This window comes from Vicugna pacos, chromosome 1 (assembly GCF_048564905.1).
Source record: "Vicugna pacos chromosome 1, VicPac4, whole genome shotgun sequence".
NCBI lineage: Eukaryota > Metazoa > Chordata > Mammalia > Artiodactyla > Camelidae > Vicugna > Vicugna pacos.
Window position 1 is genome coordinate 1,427,156 of NC_132987.1, and position 26,766 is coordinate 1,453,921.

General features: G+C 40.3%; 1 pseudogene; it reads right to left on the bottom strand.

Moving 5' to 3' along the window:
• Window positions 1–6,325: 6,325 nt before the first annotated feature.
• Window positions 6,326–26,766, bottom strand: part of LOC116277800 (trafficking protein particle complex subunit 9-like) — a 61,356-nt pseudogene continuing 40,915 nt past the window's right edge.

A 26,766-nucleotide genomic window follows, 5' to 3' on the forward strand; every position in this document is an offset into this window, starting at 1 on the left:
TTTGTGTGATGGTTATGTGTGCGTAAGTGTCCTGAAGAAACTGTTGTGAATGGAATTGTGGGCATCAGTGGTACCAGAAGGGCTGGTGGCCCTGGGGGCTGCCCGAGCTCCGCACTATATGTTAGCAGCATTCTTTCAGATTGCATCTTATTCCAGAGCTCACCGGGGCTCCAATCTCTCACTATGTGTATTGAGAGAATATTTGTTCAGAGGGGAGGGGACAGGGTGCTTCCAAGTCTGGGTTTTGGGGTTCCCTGTCTAAAGGTGGCACTGGCACAAATCCTTTATTCATGGAGTAATGAAGCCCCACAGTCTCGTGGCTAATTGGGCCTCCCTGTCCTTCTTCATGTGAGGAGCCGGAGGGCTTGTGTTAGGCCCCCAAACCTGTTTTGGTGAGCTTTCAGCCCTATCACACCACCTGGGTTGTCCCGTTTCAGTCACATGACTTTGATTTTTGCAGGTAGGTGTGACTCCTGGACAGTGCCTGGGAATTCCAGGTTTCCCCTACAATAGGGGCACTGAAGAATGTTCACCCCGTAAGGTGTGTTCGTGGGCGTCGAGGACAAGTAGGGACCCACAGACAGATGTCTGGATGGGTGGCGATCACGACAGAGTCTTGGAAGAACAGAGATTCCATTACTGTTTTAACAGTGAATTTGAGGGAGTAATTCTGGAAGGTCTGATGCAACAGAGATTAAAATTATTATACGGTTTTTATTGTTAGCAGTAGTGGTTTTTAACCCTTAGACCCAGTCCCCCCTGTTTATAATAAATATTTTGTAACCTTTCTTTTCTGGTGCCCAGAAGTGAACGTCATAGAAAATGTAACCTAACAATAAATATGATAAACAAATACACAGGTAGATGGAAAGATGTGGTACCTAAATTCTTATATTATGGGGTATTTTATATTCTATACTAATTAGTAACCTCTCAGGACAAAAGGCACATACAAAGGGAGTCACTTCTAATAAACTATTTTTCCAGCCTTACCTAACTGGGAAACAAGTGGCTTCACAATGTTAGAGCACCTCCCAGGCCCCGGGGAAATCTCCTTGTCACAGTTACACTTGCACGGTGTCCCGTGCCATGTGCAAGCAGATGCGGTTCGGAAGCTGCCCGAAGGCGGACTCCGGGGATTCCTTCTCCGTCGCAGCTGTGAGGGAGCCTTCTCTTTCCAGACCACAACCACAGAGGAGATTTTAAATCTCTGAAAACTGCCATACCAGAGTATATCACAACCCTCACAAGATATGTTGAATAAAGTAGAAAACTTTAAGTGACTCCTTTAGGATAGAACGAGGGTATAAAAGAAATAATGAATTAAAAATTCTAGTGCCCGAATAAGTGCTACATTACACTGGCTGCATTATAAGGTTAGACAACTTCATCACCAATTTACATACCACATCTTCTAGTTAGATTTTATTTATCTTTTTCTTCTAAAGGAAAAAATCATTTGTTGAGTTCTTGTGTCAGAGGTGACGAGCAGAGAGCAAGTGTAAAACGGGGAATCGTGCTGCTGGTCAGTCTAGGACCATCTCCGTCACTGCGCAGATCATCTTTACTCATTTTACTGCACTTTTTGGAATCACCTTCTCACTTGGAAAAACCCCTGTGTCTGTTGGATTTGTTAGTAAAATAATTCTTTTTCTTACCTAGAACATCAGTGATGTTTTCAAGATGATAAAAAAAATTTGCCCATGGCATTTAAACAGTTGCTTGTTCTCGTAATTCATGGCTCACGGTCTCATATTTGTCACAATTGGAGAACTGTGTTTTCTTTGTGCAAATTCTCATTGCTTTGGTGACGCAGGGACACGTGTCCTTACTTAATGGCATATGATAGTAGTTGTTTGCATTCTCTCCCTAAATCTGGAGTTCTGTGTTGTTTCCTGTTAACTTAAAAAATAGGAATGTTGTTATTTGCCTAAATATCTAACCTCACACCAGTGATGCATATCAAATTGGTCCAACTAGGAATTCCAATATTAAATGAGACAGTAATTTCACAACCTACTTTTCCAAAATTTTGGATTGATGGTTCAATTATACCAGGGATATTAGCTGTTTTAATTGAATCAATCATTGCTTTCTTCAATAAAATTTTCCATTCCATCTGCTCTTTTGGTTTATTGTTCTTCAGTGTTTCATTTGCTTTCTTTCCCAAAAATATATGATTTTGGCTTTTGTCATTGAAAATCCTTGCTGATTTTGCTACCTCATGCTGGAGAGGAAGGCTTGTGACTGTTTTATAGTCACTGGTTTCATGGTTGTATGAGTGCTAATGCCACCTTGCAGGGGTGTGGAGACCTAATGAAGTGTGTACATAAAAGGCTTAGTCTACACTGAGTGTAGGGTTAGTGTTCGTAGCCCATGTCATCAGTATCATAATTAATCCATTACAATCATCCTCTATTAATCAGTGTTATCCTTCTAACGTCTCCAGGAGAGGAAATGTTGTAGTCTAAATGCAAATCTTTGCCAAACTATCAGTCAGTTCAAAACCTTTAAAACTTTGCTGTAATAGGACTGTGTGCCTGCTATCACTACTTCTGCTCCTCCTGACCCAGGACGCGGTCTTCACGGCTGATGATCCAGGAGACACTGGATTCTTGGTCCCGTGGCTCTGTGTGTTCTGAGACATCTGGGGACTTCAGCACTGTTTTAGGGGCATTGGGTCCCACCTCTTCATAGCATTTCTGAGATGAGATCTGTGGGTTCACCCTCATTCTTGAGTGTACGGTGCATTTTTTCTAGAATGAAAACAACCCCAGCGTGGCAGCACTGCTTTGACCACGTGCTGGGACAGCGTGTGCTTGTCAGTTCTTGGGTTTAAATTTTCTGTTCTAATTTCGAAAATGGGGTATATTGACAGATACTCTCCATGTAAACAGAAGCTCTGTGGGGTTTTCAGCAACTTCTAAGAACATAAATATTCCTGAAGCAGCTAACCTTCCTCCCAAGAAGTGAGGAGCAAGCCGGCAAGTCCTGGGTGACTGTGGCGGCCGAGCTCTGCAGCCCAGGCTGCTCACTGAGGAGCAAGGAGAAAATCTTAAAAACCTACATCCATGCTGTCTTTCACAGAATCTCAGAAATGAACGTTTTAATATCTAAAGAGGGGTGTTTTTTTAAATAAATTATTTATTTTTTTCCTTTTTCAGTTTTATTAGGTAGAATTATTACAGTTCAACTTCACATACACATATTGCATGTAAATATATGTATAGAGTATACTGCATTTTTTAGTTTACATATATGTACTAATTATTGTTCCTAAGAACTGATTAGAGCTTTAGATTTTTAAAATTACAGTTACCAGAGGAATAAGGACATCTACAAAAGAATAATAAACAGAATATTGTAATCCAATCACAAAGGACAGTCAGATGTGCTTACATATATTCAAGAAATGAAAATAATATTTAGTTCATTTGTGGTCTTATTATTATTGCTATTAATTTTAGATTTCCCATAAATGAAGTCATGTGGCATTTCTCTTTCTCTTTCCACCCCACTTCACTTAGAATGACAGTCTTCAGGTCCATCCATGTTGCTGCAAATGGCATCTTTTATGGCTGAGTAGTATTCCATTGTATATATGTATCTCCTCATCTTTATCCAGTCATGTGCTGATGGACATTTGTGTTGTTTCTGTTCCTTGTTCTATGTCCCTTCTGGCAACAATTATGGATTTTAAATATTTTCCACCTTTAAATCCTTCCTGAAGGAGATGTGGTAACTGGAATCAAAAACAGTTACAGCACAGGGTTGTGTGTTATGGGCCCTGGGAGCTTGGTAGAAAGGTTGGCAGAAAGAATTTCACATTCTGATCAAATGATTCCTCCTCTTGTAGCCCTGCTGACCACCTCTCTCAAGGCCTGCCCTACAAGTCTGACCAGTCCCTTCTGTGAATCCTACTGTATTGTGCACAAATTTTGTCCAATTGGTGTCATCCAGCAGGGAACTTAAGTGAGGCACCCAAGCTCCTGTGTTGGTTTTTTTACATCAGCCCTTAACTTCCTTTGGAGCCAGGACTGTCTCATTGCCCCAAGGATCCCTAATGCCTAGTGGGGTGCCTGATACAGCTGGTACTTAACGAGCACATGGGTCAAATGGAAAAACCTGATCAAAGAAAAGGCCCTCATTTTTCAGACATGCCTACTTGAGTACAAAGGGTAAAATGACATGTCTTCTTGGATTTGCTGTCAAATACTTCAACAAAGGACAAATAAAAGAACAAATGTCTGAATAAAGGAAATATGGAAAAGTTTGTGAATTCCTTAACCTGGGTGATGGGCTTATTGTACTATACTTACTGGCGTATACTTAAGTTAGTTTATAATTTTACTGTCATTAGCTGAATAGCAAGTATCAATACGTATTAATTGAAATCCTTAGAACTGACCAAACTTACCCCACACAAAATCCTTAATATCCTAGTAGTCTGTCTTACAGAAATCTTTTCCCACAAAGACAGGAAAAAAGGGAAAGGCAGATCCGTGCAGTATTTCCACGTTGTCAAAAGACCAAAGGCCGACACAGAAGAAGAGATTGTAAAAAAGATAAAGAGGCTGATATCAATGTCCGGAAAACCTAGCTAAGAATCCTAAATGGCCCAATTTAACTAACCTCAGCACTGTCGCATCAAGAATGGGGCAAATAGCACCTAGAGGATTTTTTTTTAATAAATAAATAATGATCCAGTTCCTACCACAGGCAATCATGATAAGACTGAGTATAAGTTCTAACAACAAATAGTGTACAAATCATAACTTCTACTTGATTCAAACTGCTTCTATAAAATTTGAATCTTTTTATTCTTAAGACAGATTTGTGACATATGACCTAGTAATAAAATTTTCAACTGGCTTGTCTTTAAAAAGTTCACCATAGTGAGAGTTTATTACATCAACTATTCCTTTTTGGGGAACCCATGTGCCTTGTCATTCTCTTTCATAAGATTTTCTGTGGAAAATTCAATCCTTCATTCAGGAAAAGGCTGAGCAATATATCTCATGGAAAACCGTCATAAACTGCAACACAAGAAAATGAAAATGACAGTGAGCAGCCCGTGAAGCCGGCAGACACACACAGCGCATGGCTGTGTTCCTGCCTCGAATTTCTGTAACCAGCAGGGAAAATGTGCATTTCAAGAAATAGACATAAACGCTTTTCAGGACCTGAGCACACAATTTCCCTTTCAGGGTTTAGTGGGCTTCCATTTAATTCTATGAGAAATGTTTGAAACAACAGAACAACAGCTGAGATAGGGTTTAAAGTAACTTTTATGTCTTAGTGAAAATAAAACCACCTGATAGTTATCATTTTTACTTTATTTGATCTCACTCTCTTACTTTACCTCCCCAACCTCCTCCACAAAATGATGGTGAACATCCCCTGCTGGGTCAGAAGGCTAAGTAGAAAGTACCAATCAAATGGAGGTGAGCTTTGTTGTTTTATTTTTCAGAACAAACAAGTTTCATTCGTGTGATTTAATAATTGAGATTAGAAACAAAGTCTACTCAATAAATGGCAGCCAACACATGTCGTTATAGATGCTCATCAGATTTGGCCCCACGTTACACACTTTTACATGGACATGTGCCTTGTGCTGTCATGGGAAACGGTGAGTGGGGACAGGGCCTCTGCTCTCACAGGGTACACAGTCTGGTGGGGGAGGCGGTGTTCAAACACTGCCCTTTTTTTTTTAATGTACTTACAAATTACGGGAAATACTATTTAAAAAGAACAAAATGAGTCAATGAAAGTGAAAAATACAAGGACAGTATTTAGGCTGAGGGAAGACAGGGAACCTCTATGAAGAGCTGACACTCCACTGAGATCCAAAGGACAACTCCGGTGCTGCAGGTGAAGGGCAGGGACACACTGATAAAGGGCTGATATCCAGAATATACCAAAATTTCTTTAAAATCAACAAGAAGGATGAATAACCTGATTAAAAAATGACCAAAATGCCTTAACACACACCTCATTAAAGAAGAAATCTAGATGCCAAAGAAGTCTATGGAAAGATGCTCCACAGCACCTGTCATCAAGGGGATGCAGACTGAAACAGCGAGGTATCACTGCACAACTGTCAGAACTCCCAAAACGCAGAACACTGACAGCACCGAATGCTGGTGATGATGTGGAGCATCAGGAATTCTCATGCAATGTTGATGGGAATGTAAAATGGCCCAATACTTTAGAAGACGTTCTGGCAATTTTTTACAAAATTAAACGTACTCCTAACATATGATTCGGCAACTGTCCTCCTTGGGGTTTACTCGACGAAATGGAAAATTATGTCCACACACAAATCTGCATACAGATGTTAATAGCAGCTTTATTCATAATCACCAGTACTCAGAAGCAACTAAGCTGTTCTTCAGTAGGTGAATGGATAAATTGTGGTCCAGGCAGAAAATGGACTATTATTGGGTGCTAAAATGAAATGAGTTATCAAGGCATGGAAAGACACGGAGGAACCTTATATGCATATTACTAAGTGAAAGAAGCCAATCTGGTAAGGTTCTGCAACTGTCTGATTCCAACTGTATGGTGTTCTGGGAAAGGGAAAACCACAGAGACTAAAAGATCAGTGGCTATCAGAGGCTAGAGGGGAAGGAGCAATGAATGAGGTGCAGCACGCAGCATCTTAAGGTCACTAAGACAGACGACTCTGTATGATGCTGTGATGGTAGATACATGTCATTGCACATCTGTCCAAACCCACAGAGTGCGCACCACCAAGTGTAAATCCGTGTGTCAAGTATGGGCTCTTGGTGATGATGACGTGTCAGTGTAGGTTCAACCATTGTCACAAATGCACTCTCTGGTGCAGGTGTCAATAGTGAGGAGGCTGTGGGGACAAACTGCAGTTCATACACCCAATCTAGCCCCAGCCACCGCTGTTAATAAAGCTCTGTGGGTGTGTGGACTGTCCGGCTGCTCTGGCGTCTGAACAGCAGAGCTGAGCAGCTGCACCAGAGATCAGGAGTTTTGCAGACCCTGAAATATTTACTCCCAAGCCCTTGACAGAAAGTCTGCTGAGCCCTGTTCTAAACGAATCAAAATTCACCCTGATGAGACAGGACAGCAGGGCCCAAACCAGGCACGGTTAATGGGACTGAAGCAATGTTTTAGTTCCAACACCTTTGCTGAAGTCCTGCAGGTCCAGCGACAGACTGTAGCCAGGAAGCGTCTTCAGGAGGAGGCGGGAGCGGGCCTTCCCGCCAGGCTCCAGGATACCGGGGGCCGTGCGCCGCACGGGGGCCACCCTCTTGAAGAAGGCGGACTTGCAGTGGAAGCCGATCAACTCATAGAGCTCGGAGAGGAGGCTGCACTGCTGAATTCTCTCCTCGGAACGCTGAAGCACAGGGAGAAAAGCAACAAGCATCTGAAAGAAACATGTCAGTGAAAAAAAGACCCGTAAAAAGGTTTTCCCTTAAAACAAAGACCCGATGACACAGGAAGGAAGAGGAAGGCTGACTTCGTGCACTGACGGGACCGGATGCAGAAACGCAGGGAAGCAGCGCTGTGCAGACGCTCCAGACCCCCTCTGGGCCCCACCTCTCCGCGTTCCGCCTGTCCTTTTACTAGAAAGGCCCGTATTCCCTGAAATAGAGGAATCTCCTACCTAAACATGGGACACCGAGAAGGGAAAGGGGAAAAGGAAGGGAAAGTAAAGGAACAACAGTTCATCTAGACCCTAGGGTTTGGGCGGGACTTTCACCAAACACACAACCTCTCAAAGCACAGAGCGCACAGTGAGAGGCTGACAGAGTGACTGCGACTTCTGCTCCTTAAACACCAGCTACCTGCCAGCACACGCTGCGCCCGTTACTGAATCACTACAATCATCTCAGAAACTATTACTACCCTGGCTCACAGGCAAGGAAATCTGAAACTTGGGGAGGAATTATTATCATCCTGGACAAAGTCCCACAGCCCAGAATTGTCAGAGCCTCCGGCAGACGCTGGACTAAAATGCTCCTCATCACCATGTTCCCTGAGCCTCAGGCTGAGGCCACGTCAGGTCTGCACGGGCCCAGAGCACGAGGCTGTGGGATTGGGAATGCTCCCACTCGAAGAGCCAGGCCAAGACCGTCAGGAAGCTATGAAATGAAACCAAATCCCCAAACTCATTTCCAACTCACTGCCCTGTCCGTGAGGACTGCTCGGCACATCTGTGCTGTCACCTGTGCACAGGCTGTGCAAGGGGTCTAGAAGTGACGTGACGTCCCAGTGGAAGTGGCTCGGAGACCACTTCATCACAGGACAGGCTCTCCAGGCTTCCAACGCTAACTCTCCATTCCATTTCCAACTGGAAAGGAAGTTTAGACTTGTTTTCCTCTCCAGAAAAAAAGAGAGTAGTAACATCAGCCCTAAACTCGAGACTGAGAAAGAGTTTCCTGGCCATTTGGAAGGATAGGCCGGGGAAGGAACAAAGACAGGGATCAGAAAGACCCGTGTTCCAGTCCAAAGTCTGCACGTCACTCGCTTTGACAGTTTCCTTTTTAATACAGGTGATAAAATCTAATTATGTTTGTTGGGAAAACTAAATGAAATAACGTATTCCATAGCATAGGTGTAAAATCCTCCATGAGTGCTCCAGAAATCGACGTGATCGCGGTTAGTTACTGTCTGCCAATTCTTGTGTGCTAAGCTCACATCACCCAACCAGAGATGTGCCAGAGAATGCCTCACGAGCCAGCAGGCTTCTCCAACTTGGAAACTCACAGTGTCCGAAGAGCAGGCAGTGGTGGATGCTTTGGGACAGTCTGGAGGTAGCACTCCAGTGATGACTTTAAAAAGCTGTGGAGAATTTAAGTGACCATACAGTTCAAATACAGAAAACTCATTCCAGGTCTACAAATATTCATCTCTAGCCATGATGTTTCAGAGAGGAAATACACATTCAAACGTACATCATTTTCCCACATAAGTGCATCAAAACAATTTGGAAAGAATGTAACTTTTTCTCTAGATCACACAGTGGGGATTACAAGGTTTGTACTGACAGCCCTACTTGTAAATCATCTGCAAACGTAACTGGGTCCACTATCAGTCATCAACATTCAAAGAGAAGGATGGAAAAGAGCAAAGCCAAGCTAATACGCTCCAGTCTTTAGTTTGGCTACGATGTCACAGAGGAGACGGACAGCTCAATAAGGAACCACTCTGCCGTGATCACGGAGCCGGGGGGCGGGATGGGCGGCAATATGTATGGCGCAGCAGTAGCTATGCCCTCGCTTCTAGGCAGATACCAAGACTCACCTCGACAAGGTATCAAACGTTTATGCCCACGTCCTCATCACCTGACATGTATTAAAGAGAAATGAAAACATATATAAGGCCAATACCCTTGGTGAGTACACCGTCCAAAGAGCAAAGTCACAGTTTAACAACTGGCCATCCCGGTTCCCTGGGATTCATTCTTGGTGAACCTTAAAAGCCACTCCTCTGTCCTAAAGAAGTGCTGCCTACTTGTCCTATCTTTGGCTCAGGGATACAGCACGTTCACGTGGACTTTAATGTCTGCACAGATTTGACTGTTTTTCTCCAGGTTCACTTGTCCATTCTGAAGAGGCCTGAGTTAAATCCATCTTCCATAAGATCAATTCCCTCCAGTGACAACTCAATGAGCCTGCAATTACAAGCCAACTGAACAGGACTGTCCTCAGCTAAAAATGTCACCCACCCTTCACTGATTTCTTAATCTCCTCTCCTGGCTAATTGCAACAGACCAACACCACCCTCCACCAAGTTCCCCAAATATGTCAAATAGAAAGTGAGGTCCATAAAAGAGGAGACAATTCCATAGTCACCTCTGAATTCCTAGCATATAGTAATGTCAATAAATAGAACTATGATTATGGCTTCTTTCCTTTAAAACCTTTCTGGTTATTTAAATGAGACCATGGAAGGGAGGTGTTTGTGTCCAGTATCTTGATCCAGAAGACTAGGGAGGCCTTTTTCGGAATGGCTGTCCACTGATTCATTCAAAACACAACCTCTCTTTCCTGGAGGAGCTGTGATTTTCTGCCAGGAGTTTGTGGTCACTCTCATGCCATAACAGCTTTAAACTAACTCCTTACTTTGGATATGTTATTTTTCCCTGCTTCCAAAAAATTGACTTTCCTTACTTTCTTGCTTTGAGGAATGCTTTTTTTCTTTTGTAAAGCAGGAGTCTCAGGATGTGCTTGGCCTTACATAAGAACAGCCATCCAACTCCCAGTGTGATAGGCCTCGGGCTCACCTCCTGCCCTCCTGCTAGGGCAACCGAAACACAGTTCAGGAGCCAACAAGCACCCCAGGGCTTCTAAGGCTCACGTATCTCCCAGAATCCCTGCTTTCTGGTTTTTCTTGGCTACTAAGGATTTCCACTCACTTTCTTGACAATTAGCATTGCAGCTTGAAAGATGAGGAAGGAAGGTTTTATTTCTTAATCAGCATTTTAAGGAACTTATTTAATGAAGGTTTTCACGAGTTTCTAGAACCCTCCATTGCCAAGACAGAAAACATACTAGATATTTTCTAAATTTAGCTATCATGTGCATTTTTTCTTTGCTTTTGTTTTCTTAACTGCTAACAGACATTTTTAAATTAAAAAATAATATAAGGCCACAAATAGGATAGAAATTTGAAGGAGCAAACAAAGTTAAAGGGCAAAGACAGAAAAAATGATAAGTACTCTATAAAATTAATAGAATACATACACTATGGATCAGATCAGCAATTCTCATTAACAGCTAACTGAAACATGACCATGAGGTAAAACGTCTCTCCTGTCAGGAGATGGCCAACACAAAATAGAATTAAAACAACAAACTAAAATTCTAAGTCTGGCGAGGTATAGAAATCTACCAGCTAAATGTGTCTTCTTCTGGAAAAGAGGGAGACTCACCGCTCTTTTCTGTGAGGCCTGAGCCCAGGGGAGGATGGTGAAGTGAGCTCTGTAAGTACCCAATTAGCAAAGTGACTGATGAATAAAGAGACGTGAGCTTGATGACAGAGATGATACTACTATTCACTTGTCCTGAAAAGTAAGTCTTCACGTTCAGTGATAAATACCTCGGCGTCCTCAGGGATTGAGATTATAGGAAAATGCACAGCCCGGGCCCAGACGACCTCTGTGATTGTGACACTGCACTTAGATGACTCAAGGTCACCTCCAACTCCACCTGCAAAGAGCTGACTTCACGGATCTCCTCCCATAGCCGTCCTGCCCAGGGCACCTGGGCGGGGGTTAAGGTCTACCTGCCTCTCTCAGCTCAGGCCCATCACTCACAGATGTGACTGGACCCCTCCTTCAAGGCCCAGATTTCCTCCGTCAACGAGTCCCACCACCCTCACCAGTCCTACCAGGTACTCACTGGCCCTCACTCAGCAATGACTCTGTGCTGGGGACCACGCTGCACACTGTGTACACGTTATCTCACTGGATCTACACAGCAGTCCTGGGAAGTCGGTACATCACTTCTTTAATTGATTAGATAAATTGTTTCACTTCCTTGAGTGCGTCATCAAAAGTGACACGGCTACTGAGCCACAAACCTGGGACTGAAAATCACTTGAAAATTGAACACTGCTACACGTCGCAGCCACCCTACTCTGACTCATCACATCACGTCCTGCCGAGCCTCCTAAATGTTTCCAAGCATTCTGCAAGACAAAAGAAATCTAAGAGAGCACCACACTCCCCTACTTAAAATCTGTCAATGACAGTCCACTGCCCTTAGGAGAAAGCCCCACCGGGCTTGAGCACAGCCCAATGGCCCGGCATCCTCGAACCCGACCCGGCTGCAACTCCTCACCCACCACGCAACTCTACACGTGCCGTGTCCAGGAGAAGGATGCTGACTCCGTACAACCCGAGGCTCGTCTCACTCAAATAATGATCACCCTTTTCATTGTTCACCCTATTCATTGCTGACTCTCAGAAAAATGTTTTCTAAGAATGAATAAATGTCTTTTTCCTTACAACTTCCCATCATTGATAATGAGCTTCCCCCAAAAGAGAGAAGACCTTATCCTCAGTCTCCTTATCTGTAAAGTGCAAATAACAAGGAAATATGAAAGGTTTTAAGAGAAATAATATTCATGTGAACCTGAGGGACAATCCCCAACATACAGTAAGCACTCAATATGTGCTTACTTAATATTAATAAGAATAGATCCTATTCCAGCAACCTTAAATCAAGGCTTTATGGCTTTGCTCAAAAGACTACCGACAAACTGTTGGACGAACCCCTTTGAGCAGATCAGCACAAGCGTACTGGGAGAGGTAAGCATGGACTCCAGTTACAGCTGCAGCCACCCAGCACTACAGGGTGGGGGCAGTTTGCGCAAACTCTCTCATGTTGCTTGAGCATTTAGTTCTAGTTATTGAATAAAGACAGGTATTATTTAGTCAAAGCTCTTGAAACATAAATCTTCAAATATTGATGCAAATTAGATTTCAAGTACAACACTCTCACTAGAAATTATTTGAAAATTATAGTCTTAGCTCCTCCGCACATCAAAAGGGAATGTTCTTAATGCATCTGACTATATACACTGAAAGGATTGTTTTTAAGAAATTTAGATGAAGCCATCCAGAATAAGCTCTCAGTAACATCTGCACAAAGCCCCACCCAAGGGTCTCATTTTTCAATTTCACATAGGTGTTCAGGTAGCTTAACCTGGGTCTTGGTTTCTTATAACACTGGGGTGGGAAGAATTGTGGATAGATTTATGTAGCAAATATAAACCTAGGATATTTGCTGTGTAGGATTCCTAGAAATAAATAAATTGATATATAGTCCCACACTTAGGAAGTTCAGCATTTCCATTTACAACAGCATTAAAAATAAAATGAGAGATACATTTAACAAAATTTTACAAGATTTGTACATTGAAAATTTTGAAGTATCACCAAAAAATATTTAAAATATCTACATATATTGAAGGCATTCCATGTTCATGGAATGGTAGACAATATTGTTAAAAATGTTAAGACTCCCCAAAGTGATCTAAAAATTAAATGGAATCTCTATCAAAATTCCAGCTGTCTTCTTTCCAAAAATTGAAAAACTGATCCCAAAACTCATATGGAAGTGCAAGGGACTCAGGTCGGCCAAAACAATCTTGAAAAAGAAGAGCAAAGTTGGAGGACTCACTCAAATGTTACTACAAATCTATAGTAGTCAAGTCATTATGGTACTGGCATAAGTTTGGATGCATAAATCTATGAGACACAATAAAAATCCAGGGGGGAATCTTACATTTACAGTCAGTTTTCCACAAATGTGCCAACAACACTCCATTGAAAGAATAGTCTACACAACAAACGGTGCAGAGACACCTGGGTATCTGCAGGCAAATGAATGAATCTGGAATCTGGACCCCGTATTTTATATAACAAATAAATATTAATTGCAAATGGATCACAGACAGAAACGTAAAATCTAAATGGATAAAGATTCTAAAAGAAGACATAGTATAAATCTTTGTGGTCTTAGGATAGGCTATGGCTTCCTAGATACAATACCAAGAGCACAAGTGATAAACAGAAAAAAAGCAGGTAAAATGGACTTCATCAAAATTAAAACCATTTGTTACAAAGGATTTCATCAAGAAAGTGAAATGAAAGGGGAAGGGGTAGCTCAAGTGATAGAGTGCGTGCTTGCCAAAAAAAAAAAAATGAATAAATCTAATTACCTCCCCTATAAAGAAATTGTTTTAATGTTTAAAAAAAGTAAAGTGAAACGACAATCTGCAGTATACGAGAAAAATTTTGCAAAGCAAATATCTAATAAGAGACTAGTATCCAGGATATAAAACAAATGCTTACAACTGAACAATACAAAGAAAATCGACCCAATTTTTAAATTTGCCAAGGATTTAAATAGATACACAATTGGCCAATAAGCATATGAAAAGATGCTCAGCATCACTAGCAAAATCTAAATCAAAATGCGATCTCATTTTACACCCACTAGGATGGTTATAATCAAAACATGGACAATAACAAGTGTCGTTCAGGAGGCAGAAGATCCTTATATGCGGCCAGTCGAAAGGGACAATGGTGCAGCTTCTTTGGAAAAGACTGGTGTTTCCTCAAAAGTTTAGAGTTACATGGCTCAGCAATTCCACTCCTACATATACAGTCATCTCTCAGTATCCTCGAGGGGTTGGTTTCAGGAACCCCCCGCCTTGGATACCATAATCCAAAGATGTTCGAGTCCCTTTACAATCAGCCATCTGGATCCATGAAGTGGAAACTGCAGATATGGCGGGCCAACTGTACAGTCAACAGAATGAAAACCTATTCTCACAAAAACATTCACATCAATATCCATAGCAGTATCATTCAGAGTAGCCAAAAGTTACTAACAATATCCATCCATCAATGAACGGATAAACAAAATTACCAAGAATAGTCCGACAAACTTTTGGTCATTGAATCTTTGACAAAGGAGGTGAGAACATACAATGGAGTAAAGAAAGCCTCTTCAGCAAATGGTGTAGGGAAAACTGAACAGCTGCATGTAAATCATTGAAGTTAGACTACTCCCTCACAGCATACACAAAAATGAATTCAAAATGTGTTAAAGACTTAAACATGTAGACAAGACACTATAAAGCTCTTAGAAGCAACCATAGGCAAAACATCTGACATACATCTAAGCAATGTTTTCCTAGAGCAGTCTACTCAAGCAATAGAAAAACAACCAAAAATATACAAGTGGGATCTAATTAAACTTACAAACTTTTCACAGCTAAGGAAACAGTAAGCAAAACAAAAAGTCAAACTACCTATGGAATGGGAGAGAATATTTGCAATAAATGAAACTGATAGGGGCTTAATTCCCAGAATATGTAAGCAACTTTTACATTTAATAAGAAAGAAAAACAAAAATTCAATTCAGAAATGGGCAGAAGTCCTAAAGAAACATTTCTCCAATGAAGACATAAAATTGGCCAATAGGCACATGAAAAAATGCTCAATATCATTATCAGAGAAATGCAAATCAAAACTGTAATCAGGTATCAACTCTCACCAGTCATAATAGCCATCATTCAGATGTTCACAGACAATAAATACTGGTGAGGCGGCGAAGAATTGGGAACCCTCCTACACTGTGGTGGGAATGCAGTATGGTGGAGCCATTGTGGGAAACTGTATAGAGGTTCCTCAAAAGACAAAAAATTGACCTCCCATATGACCCAGCAATCCCACTCCTGGGCATATATCCAAAAGGATGCATAATTCAAAAAGACACTTGCACCCCAATGTTCACAGTAGGACTATTTAAAATAGCAAGACATGGAAACAACCTAAATGTCCACAGATAGATGACTGGATAAAGAGGTTGTAGCGTATTTGTCCAATAGACTACTATTCAGCCATAAAATAATAATAAAACAATGCCATTTGCAGCAACATCAATGGACCTGGAGAATATCATTCTAAGTGAAGTAAGCCAGAAAGAGAAAGGAAAATACTATAAGAGATCGCTCACATTTGGAATCTAAAAAAAAAAAAAAAAAAGCAAAAAACAAAGAAACAAAAAGATAAACTTATCTACAGAACAGAAACAGACACAGAGTCATAGAAACCAAACAATGGTTACCAGATGGGAGAGGGTGTGGGAAGGAATAAATTGGGAGTTCAAGATTTGCAGGTACTGAGTAGGTAAAGAATAAACAGCAAGTTTATACTTTATAGCACAGGAGAATATATTTAATATCTTATAGTAACTTATGTTTAAAAAGAGTATGAAAATGAATACAGGTATGTTCCTATTTAACTGAAGTGTTGTGCTGTACACAAGAAACTGACATAACATTATAAACTGACTAGACTTCAATGAAAATATTTTTAAATACACCAAAAACGAAAAAAAAGAAAAAGGATATTATCAACCAAAAAGAATAAAGTACTGATTCAGGATACAATATGGATGAACATTGAAACTTTATGCTAAAATAAGCCAGACACTAAAGGCCCAATAGTGCCCTTTAAGGTGAACTGTATCTAAGCGTTTATTGTACTACTGCTGTAAATTTTCCGGAGGTTTGAAGTCTATCAATATCAAAATAAAATGTATTATTCATTAAAAACATAAAACACTTCCTCACAGGAGGGCTTTAATTATTAAATGCAGAAATGCATGTAAAGCTCTTGGAACAACACTTTGCACGTCCACACAGTCACTGCTGTCACTGCCACTCAGAGGGTGGTGCCAGCGCTGATGAGAGCTGACTCCACTCTCTCCCCTGTGGACAGTAGTGAAGGCCTGAGCTGACAGGCAGTGTGAGCGTGAACCTGGGTCAGACACAGCCACGTCCCAGACTCTGCGTTACCCAACTTTCTTATACAAACTGCAACATGTAATGTAAACACGCTAGAGGGATGTATCTTACAACACAGGGAATGCAGACAAAGTTTTACAGTAACTATAAATGGAGCATCTATTGTACAACTGAAACATATCATAATTTAAATCAGCTATATCTTTAGAAAAATTTAAAAAATAATTTTAAAATGTTATCATTTTAATATTCAATTCGGTTTTTAAGTAACTACTAAACAGCTTAGAATGTATAAAACCATTTAAGTGTGCTGTTTGTTTACATATTTATTTACATTCAGCCACTTGCTAAAAGAGAATTTAAACAATTTTTTTAAACACAGCTTAACAACCATAACAACAAAAAGGCAAAACTGAGAGTGAAGAGAAAATGGGTATTCAATACTTAAATGAAAACAGGGGAAGATAAATTCATAAAAATGGATTCCATGAAGTCAGGGCAAGTGTTAAAGTCCGACTAGAAATTCAGCTGTAAGATTCTTGGCAGCTAAAGAAAAAAGAAAAAGATGATGGGGCGGGTGGTAGAGCATGTGCTTAGCGAGATCGGGGTCCTGGGTTCAAGCCCCAGGGCCTCCACTAACAGATAAATACATCTAATTACCTACCCCCCAAAAGAGCCCCAAAGAAAAGAAAAAGAACTTTCTTTCCCAAAAAACCCTGATATTAAATTTGGATTAAATACTTAAAAAAAAAAAGAAAAATAGAAAAGATAAGTGACACTGTGAAGGAAAAGCCCAGCTGGGCTAACAAGCTAAGTCACAAATCTAAGTGTGAAAAGTGTCGGTTTACTGATCTAAGTTTTGCTGGGCTACCTGGTAAACCAGAAGTTTAGTGTCAGTTTACTGGGCTAATAAGCAAACTCGTAAATCCAAGGTCAACAATTGTCAGTAACGTGATCTGCTCCAAATTGATAAGCTTCAGTGTACTGATTCCTTGCTTATTGTTGTTTGAGCCCAATTGGCTAAAAGCCCCATACTTTTATTTAACCCTATAAAACCTCATACGCAGGACTTGGAGGTGCTCAGAGCTTCGGAAAAGTAGCCCCTCTGAGCCCGCAGGCGTAATAAATCTCAGTACTCCCACCCTCTGAGTGGTGCTTGTATCTTGGCTGGCCTTTTGTTTCCGTAACAACACAAGCGATAATGCCCGTGATATAAATCTGCGGTGGCTGCTGGCAGGTCGCCATTTCTCACGTGGGAAAATCTGAAACATCCTTCTCACCACTCAGAATCATCATAAGCCCACCCCACACCTCCCGCAGTCAAATGCAGCAGCACAGGTAGGGCCCGGTCTTTGTTCTCTCTGTGTCATCACAGTGAGACAGGATGGAAGGGGGCAGAGAACAGCCATTCAAGGAAGGCCACAGCAATTAACATCAAAATGATGAAGGATTCAACCCCCAATAGGCCTTGAGGCTCAGGATGAAGAGATTTAACTTCTAGCAGAGCTTGAGCTTCATTAAACACCCATTGTAATAGTAACATGGTGAATAACCTGGCCCCAGGCACCAAGGCAATTCCAAGGCTAGCCACAAAAGGTCACAGTGTGGGAAATGGCCAACTCCCTGGGAATCCTAACCCCTTGCCCTAAGGCTGGTCCTTCTACTTATTAGCATATGAAGCCACCAAGTTCAAGAAAACGAGCAACACAGCACCACCTCGCGGTCGTCCCTCTCTGTCCCTCTTCAGAGAAGGCCCACACTCTGTCTGTGGAGTGTGTACACACTTTTAATCTGAGCATCAATCCCCCACACGTCGTGACGTTTCTCTTGCCTTTCAATGTATCTCTCTGAATAAATCTACATTTACTCAACACTGGCTTGCTCTTGAATACTTTACTGCAGGAAGCCAAGGTACAAAATCTGGTGGGGCACATCCCAGGGGCTCAACCAAAGCCTGGGACACAGCCCTTCCCATGCCCCACGTTTTTTTCTTGTATCAAAAGGACTGGGTTGTGAAAGGAGCTCTGAGGCCCCAGCAAAGGGACAGAAGCAGCCAACAGGGCTCCAATTGGCGGGCAGCCTCTCCCTCAGCAGGGGACTTGGGGTCGGCCAGGTTCTCTGTGTTTCTCTGTTATGCTGACTCCCCAGCCAGAGAGCGTTCTCCTAGGCCTGTCCTCACAATACAACTTCTCTCCAAAATACAAGCACAACATGTCACAATGCTTTTGTTCAACCAGGAAATGTTCACCCCACTTTTTCCCTCCCCAGTAAAGTACCCAACTGTCCTCCCTCCCATCCCACCACTTCTTTCTTTGTGAGAACTCTGCACTCTGCACACACAATCCTTAACGCAGGTGTCTTGCTGGCTGGGACCGAGATATTTCTTTCTCACACACCCTGCATCCTTTCACTTCCCCCTTTCTACCTTAAAAAAGCCTTTCCTGAGACATCCACCCCTCTGATTCTGACTTTCAAAAAGTGCTGAGGTTGCAGTCACTTTGTGCATACCTCCCAGGTTTTGGCTGGGTTTCCTTCCCAAGATCATCATTAAGGAGCTGCATCAAGAAGTTTAAAGAGGCTAGTCTTACATCTGAGCCGAGGAGCCTGCATAAAATTAAAATGGCTTTGAAGAGAGAGTTAACCAGGGACAGAGAGGTCACAGGTCATAGTCAACAGTGTCATGAGGCAAAATGTTCTTCAAAGGCTCAGAGTGGTTTCTGAACGCGGAGTTAGCAGGGAGGAGATGCCAGGAAGTGAGTGGGGCGAGTGACACAGGGTACGCTACACCAGCTGGGGAAGAATTGGATTTTTTTCTAGTTTTCGAAACAAATTCTTACTACCTTTTTCTCTTATTGTCACATACACTTTCCTACGAATTAGGAATATCAATGTCAGTCATTTGGGCCACTTCGGAGAAGCTACACGATGCCATTCATAAGCCTGTGACAATGACAGCCACACCAGTCTTGGTGGAAAGACCAGTGGGGTATTTCCAAGGTAATCACGGGCATGCAGCAAACTCCCCAGTTTCAGTTACCTCATCTCAAAAGTGGGGCCAATAAAACTACCAAGAAAAATGCGTGATGATTATGGCCGACATGTGTTTACTAGGTAATTGCCCGTGACAGCTGCAGCTGAATGGGGAGTGATTATGATTAACAAGGCCCTGTCTACCTGGCCACACACGCCCTGCCTTCCTGCCTTGGTGCAGCAGCAGTTTGTTTAGCCGAGATGAACGCCCCCAGAGCAGCCCCGACGGGAAAGCTCCCAGCTCTGCATGACGAGACATGATCCTTTCCTTCTCAGAGTTGATCACAGTTTGCAGTCATCTGTTTTTATGTTTATCCCTTTTCTAACTGCCTCTCCTCCGGAGTTTTTCTCAAGCAGCACAGGGCCAGGTGTGTCTTGCGGCCTGCCGGATATTCTGGGCTGGGAAACAGCCGACCCCACATCTGGCTCTGGTGATGAATGGAGAGGGCAGAAGGCCCAGGGGCCCATGATGAACTGAGGCCCCTGCACCCAAAATTATGGTCTGACTTTGGGCAAATAGCACAGTGTTTTTTACCCTGAGATTCCTTATCTGTCCATGAAAATTACTGCCCATGGCACACAGAGTTTGAAGGATTAAAGGAAATCACCAAATTCACAACCTAGCCAAGGGGCTACCCGTGTGTCCTCAATAGACAAATGCTGCCTTTACGGCTCTGACACACGCCAAGCGTGGCGGCCGTACACAGTAAACACTGCTAAGTGCCAGTGTGTTAAGTGCTTCATGTGTGCTATAACACTCTTTAGAATTTACAACAATCCCAGGAAGAAACGAATATTATCGCGCCCATTTCACATATTCACCAACAGGTTAAGAGAGGTTACATTCTAGTCCAAGGCCCTATGGGGATGAAATGGCAATTTAAACCGGAATCTGGGCCCAGGCCTTGGCTCCATCTCTCTCCCATCCACCTGACCACTTTCCTATGAAATCCACCTGTCCAATACACAAGTTTGCAGCCTGCCAGTTCTTAAATGCAATGTGTGCCACCGTTTGTAAATGTTGGTTAATGACAATAAACTGTTCTCAGAAACCAATACAGAAAAGAAAGTAATTCTGCATTGCCTTCTCATGTAATGTGCAGAAACCCTTCCCTACACCACTAAATCATTTTGTATGCTTCCTCCATGTTTATGTTTGCACACGGCTTACTAAAGTAGAAGGTACCTGCAGTAATTCCATCTCAGTTGCTTTCCAAGTTTGCAGATTATCCATAATCAGGCCGTGAACAAAAATACCACAATATGAATGAAAATACTGCAACCATATCAGCAAAAAAAGAATGCTGAAACCAAGTTATTAGCTGCTGCCCCCACCATCCAGCGAGGACAGGCCTGCAGCCCAGCTGTTCAGCCACTAATAATGGTGCCCTCTGAGCAGACTCAGAATAAGAAAGGACAGGATACTGTCCCTAGATAGCTAGGTGCTTGTCTAAAGAATGAATTCAGTGAGTCCAAAATATTTGCTTCCTCCCATACATAGAAAAGTACTAAAGTCTCGAACTTGAGATACCTGGCTTTCTTTAGATAACAAGCAATCTTTTATTGTTCCAACAACCTGGTCTTTGTTGTACAGCTCCTATATATCCTAGCTCCTCCGCAACCTCTTTGGAGTAGTCCCTCAGAGAGATCTGACAGGCTGTCATCCCGGCTCGAGTCCTCCCGCCAAATAAAACATAACTCTTAACTTTTAGGCTGCACATGTATTTCAGTCAACAGTTTTAGACACCATGAAGGGACCCACGGCAGATTTCTCTCCACCTGGACTCTCCGAGTAACCGGAGCCTTGGCACCAGCAGTGGCCCTTTGTGCCCATCAGCCTCCTCGGGGAGTCCAGATGAATTTTGGTGAGTCTCTCCCGTTTCTCGGATCTCACATACTGGCTGATGATCCTGAGTTTTATCTGGCGGTGTATCCAGGTACGTGGCCCTCCAGTTGAAAGAAACTGGGGTGAATTACCCACCCAGTGGAGACATACTGCGTGGGACCTGGTTGAACGATAACGGGAAAAACCCACCTTGAGGAGACGTCCGAAGTGGGGCTGGTGGAAACATATGAGGAAAATACTCACCCAGTGGAGACCTCCCGAGTGGGACCAAGTTGAAAGACACTGGGTTCAGGACTGAGTGGTTAGGTAAGAGCATGGTCTAATGTTTTCCTCAATTTGGTTACATCCATTGAATTTTTCAGGATAAAAGTAAAACTCTTATGAGGAACATTTCAACTCCAAAAACGAGGCCCTCCTCCTGGCTGGTAACAGCTTTCTCGGGTGACAGAGACTCTTGCAGGTGTCGTAGATGCAAAGACTTCATGCCATTAGAGTTGTCCCTGTGGGAAATCTTACGAGCAAATTTATTCTGAGAACCCGACCTTACAATGGGGAATAGAACATTCAAAAAAAAAAAAAAAAAGAAAAGAAATAAAAAGAAATGACAGATTGCCAGCCTCCAACTGTTAACCCAGCCAGGTTTATATACGTACAAAAGTTACAATATTTATTGGGAATTAGAAAAAAAAAAACTGACTCTGAAAGTAACTAAACAGGCCTGATAAAAACATTTTTTGGAATTCTGAACTTATAAAAACAAAATCCCCTTTAGGGGGAACTTGGATTTCTCTTCCTGTGTCCTTGAAATGTAAATGTTTTATCTATCTCTGGGTGTTTTAAGTGCGTGTATGTATGTGCATATATGTGTACTTTTTTTTAAAGGAAACCTTGGACTCTGCCATACAAAAGGTAGAAGTATTTTGTACATATGGTGGCCACGCAAATAAAGTGGATTCTAAGCAATTCTTTGTACCAATATTCAGATATTTTACCATCTTAAACTATGTTGCATCAGCCTGGACCACAAAGGCCTTTAGCTTTTGGAGAGTAAACCTTTGAAACTTATTTAGGCAACACCCCCACTCTCATGTGGAAGGGCCTCTTCAACTGATTGTTTTAAAATCACTACATATATATATATTATATGTATATATATAAATATATATATATAAATATTTATATATTTATATATATATATATATAAATTGATGGCCATATGATGGATCTTTAATTTGGAAAAACTTTTAAATTTGTGAAAGTTGAGAGAGATCTCATTATAAAGAGCTGTTTTATTGGTACCTATTAAAATCAAGTTTAAAGGTAGAAAAATATATCTAATGGTTAACCTAAGACCTTAGTTAAAAAAATAAAACTGGTTTGAAAAGCTACATTTGTGTTTTTCCTTTCCGATAAATTGTTCTAGAGATGCTAATAAAAACTTAGAATAATTAATGTTAATTAGTTTGAATAACTGGAAAAAATTTCGTAAAAATTTTGAAAAAAAAAAGATCAGGGCTTATCCCAAATGGATAAATATTTTTATATGGTTATTTTGAATGAGGTAAATAAATTGTATATTTTTGGATTTAGATACAATGTTTTGATACTACACTACGTAAAGTTAAAAAAAAAAAAAAGGGCCAAAGAGATCACCTACTGCCCCACAACGTTAAAGTACAAACAAGTCCGTTTTATTTACCACAGTTTAAAATATATGTATATATAGACTGAAATACCTGAACAATGATTGGGACAACAGACCAATTAATCAAATTAAAAATTGAGAAGGGCCTAAGCTCTTTGGCTTAAACTTGGGCATCCTAGAGACTTTTCTATAAAATTAGATACAATGCACAAAAAAAAAAAAAGGCTTCTGGCAGTCCTTCTAGAAATAATTATTGATTAAACCAAATAAATATAAAAATTAAAGGCATAAGATTTAATAAAATTGAGATAAAAGTTTGTAAAATTGGTATATTTAAATGGTCTTTATATAAACCTTTTGCTTAATTATGTTGTGGGATAGATATGTTTCAATGGAAAAATGCTTCCCCTTCTTGGTATAATAAGGCTGGGCAAATATCTGTCCCTCAGAAAATATTAATTGAACAAAGTAAAGGAAACCAGTAGAGTTACATGAGCCGTCCATTTTAACGTAAAACTGAAAACTAATTTTCAGTGACTAATAAAAAATATAATAAAAGTTTACCCTGGGTTTAACTTATAACTCAAGGAAAAGAGACCTTACTAAATGCCTTATGCAAGCTTTGGAAGACATGATACAGTAAACCTTAAAGTTTTAAAACATGGAATTCTTTGTTTACAGCTCTTCTCAATGATAAAACATGCCAATTAAGGACATAAAATTGGGTCTGGGTGACAGAGCAGTTTTCTGGGGAACTGGAAGAGTGTGTCGTTGTCTTGCCGATCAGAAATGTAAATACAGCAAACAGTGACCTAGGACAGAGCCTAATTCATTAGCTCAATGAAATAGAACATAAGGCCAAGAAATTTTTGGCATTTTAGAACTCAGAACTCTGACGGGTCCTTCAGACTTTGTCAAGCAATCTTAACTGTCTATTTCATAAATAGTAAGCCTTAGTGATTTGAGCCAGCAAATTCAGCTTACTCCATCTATTATTATACCTATCTTATAAGTAAGTTTTAAAGTTAAGCTATGAGATCTCTAGCTTTTGTCTTTTTATAAGCCTGCGTACACATTATAGATGTGAGATATTTCTACTGCTAAAAAAAAAATCAAAGTCAAAGAGCTCTGCTTATTTGATGTAAAAAAAAAAGCTTAAAATTAAGTATTTTTAAAATAAAAACTGAACAAATTCACTTTCAGCGTCACGTGAAATGGAAAATATTCAATATTAAGGTAATATTTGATATTGTTTAGTTTAAGTATGTTCTAATTAATATAGACATCTTTAAAGTCATCAATATTAACTATAATACCTTTACTGTACCTAGGTTTAATGAAAGTCAAATAAGATCCTGTTATATCTGTTGCAGATTTGTCAAAAAAAATAACACTAATGTGGTGTGGTAAAATTTTAAGGAAATTAAATGCAAATCAGATGAGAGTTTTGGGTAAATATTTAAAATATATTTTTAAAATGTATGCTTAAGACAATCTGTAAATGTTTGCTATCTTTAAATTCTAGATTTGTGCTAAATTAAGTTAAATGATAGGATTTTATTAAATAGCTATGTCATTTTCAGATAAAATAAGATTGAAATATGAATTACTTAACATTTAACTTCCTCTTACAGTGAAACTAAAGGTGTTTAGAAATATTAATAAATGGTTGGTGCCACCCTGAAATAGTCTCTATTTTTAAGGGAATGATCTCAGTATCATACGAAAGTAATATAAATGTGTAAAGGAAGACATAAGAATAGAATTATATTTTGTTAATGAAAAATAGTGACTTTCTCCTGAAGCTGGTTACTTCTGAATAGAAGAGAAAATAAGGGACACACTAATATGAGTATAGAAATCTGTGGAAGGCTTGTGGAAGAGGAAACCTGAGGAAAGAGTTTTGTACGTGGTTAGAACTGGCTAAGTTTAGAATCAAATTGGGCAAAGTAAATGAATCTTAGAAGTAAGCTGGTACAAGAATAGATTTGGTTTTCTCTCTGTTAAGAGGAAAATATTTTCTTAAAATGTTAGTCCACCTTCAGTAACAGATTGTAAAACTTCTTATACCACTTAGCTGATCTGTTCTGCCTTTACCTTTGACGTATTTTCTTGTTAATGAATTAGTACTACTTTACAGTTATCTATATGTTTATCTCATCAAGTGTTCTGAAATCTATTAAAAAGCTCCCCAAGTATCAATTTCTAATTAAAGTTCTTTTAATCTCCAGTTAAGTTTCGGATGCTGCAGAGGGCCCCTGAAACATCCCAAGGAGAGATTTTGAACTAGTAAGTTTCATTTGCCATGTTAAATATCATGGTATTGTCAAATGAATCATAAATCTTCTAAGGTTATATTGAATGAGAAAATATTATTAATATAGATATTGTAGAAATCATATGGACTCCCAAAAATTCTGGTATATCTGAAATGTTACCAGTGATAATTCTGGGTATAGTGACCAGGTTTCTTTATAGATTATTGTGTAACGGTGTTTAACCATGCTTATAAATCTTTTGTCATATATAGACAGTTAATTGTTTTCTTCTGATGATTTTGAAAATGCTTGCTCTTCTAGGAGATTTACTGATTTCTAATAAATTTCAAACTATAGCACTGAACTAAACAGGGTAAGAAATTTTTAATGTGTAATGAATATTCTGATTAAAAGAATTAGTTATGTGGGACTGAGTAAACTGATGAATATGGTTATAATTTTTTATTTTGTTTGAAATACTACTGGTTTTACCCTGTTTCCCAGTCATAAAGAAACTCTTCCTCTTAGGCCAGTTATGAATCACAGAAATTTGATAAATTATACCTATATAAGGATACTTGAAACAGTTATCTTTTCTCTCTATATGATCACTCAAGAGACTAAAAACTCTTAGGTCCCCAGTGGCTCTATGAGACAAATGAGGAAGATCATCTTCTAACAGATATAGGAATCTCAAGGTATTTTAAGGATTTTAAAGAGAAAAGAATTTACCTAAATCCGTAAGGCAGAAATCCATGACAAGCCCTTGACGTGGCTTTCCTGGCCTTAGCAAATCTTATTAACGTTCTACCCTGAGACACTGTATTAAAACTTCCAACACAGCCAATTTAAAAACCCCTATATGATCAAATAATCAGACTTAACATGTAAAGAAATTAATCTTGGTGTGGCTATATTTGAGAAAAAATGAGTGTAATTTTAGAGAGAAAAAAAGACTTTATTTTGGTGGATATTAAATTCTAGTTCTGTTAATCGAGGTCTATATTTACTAAGACACTTCCCAAATCATTCCTTGCTGTTATGTCACATTGCTGTACAGTTTAACTGAATTATGAAAAGGATACACTAGGTTTGTTTCTGAAGCTCAGTAATCTATCTTTGGGTTAAGTTCCAATGCCCCATGACCTGCAGCCAGGGGATTATACACACTGGAACAGGCATGACTTAAAGAACTGTTTCCAACCTGAACGGAAGGACAATTTTTCAGGTACTCTTAACTAGACCATACACACCAAAGCTGAAGGAAGCGGACTTTCGGATTCATTTCCTATCAGAAACAGCCCCTGCAGTGCACTGGCCTATAGAGCACTGCTCACCTTAAAACAATGCCTAAATGGAGAAAAAGCTACCAGGCCAGGATCAGAAGGAGACGAGATCTGAGGTAGACAGCTGTCCCAAGATACCAGAACAAGCTGGTATAACAATTACTTTGCAATTTCTCCTAACTTTGATTATGAACTACCCCAATTGTTAAGTTTATGGTAAATTACCTATGTCTAGTACTTCTGTGTTACCTTGGTGGGTTTCCTTACTCCAGCGCTCAAACTAGATAGCCCTCAGAAAAGTTATTTAAAAAGAAATTATAGTTATGTTTAGGCAACTGTTGAACTTACAAGGTGAGAGACCTCACCTGGCCAATTAATACCTGCTCTAACCCTGAC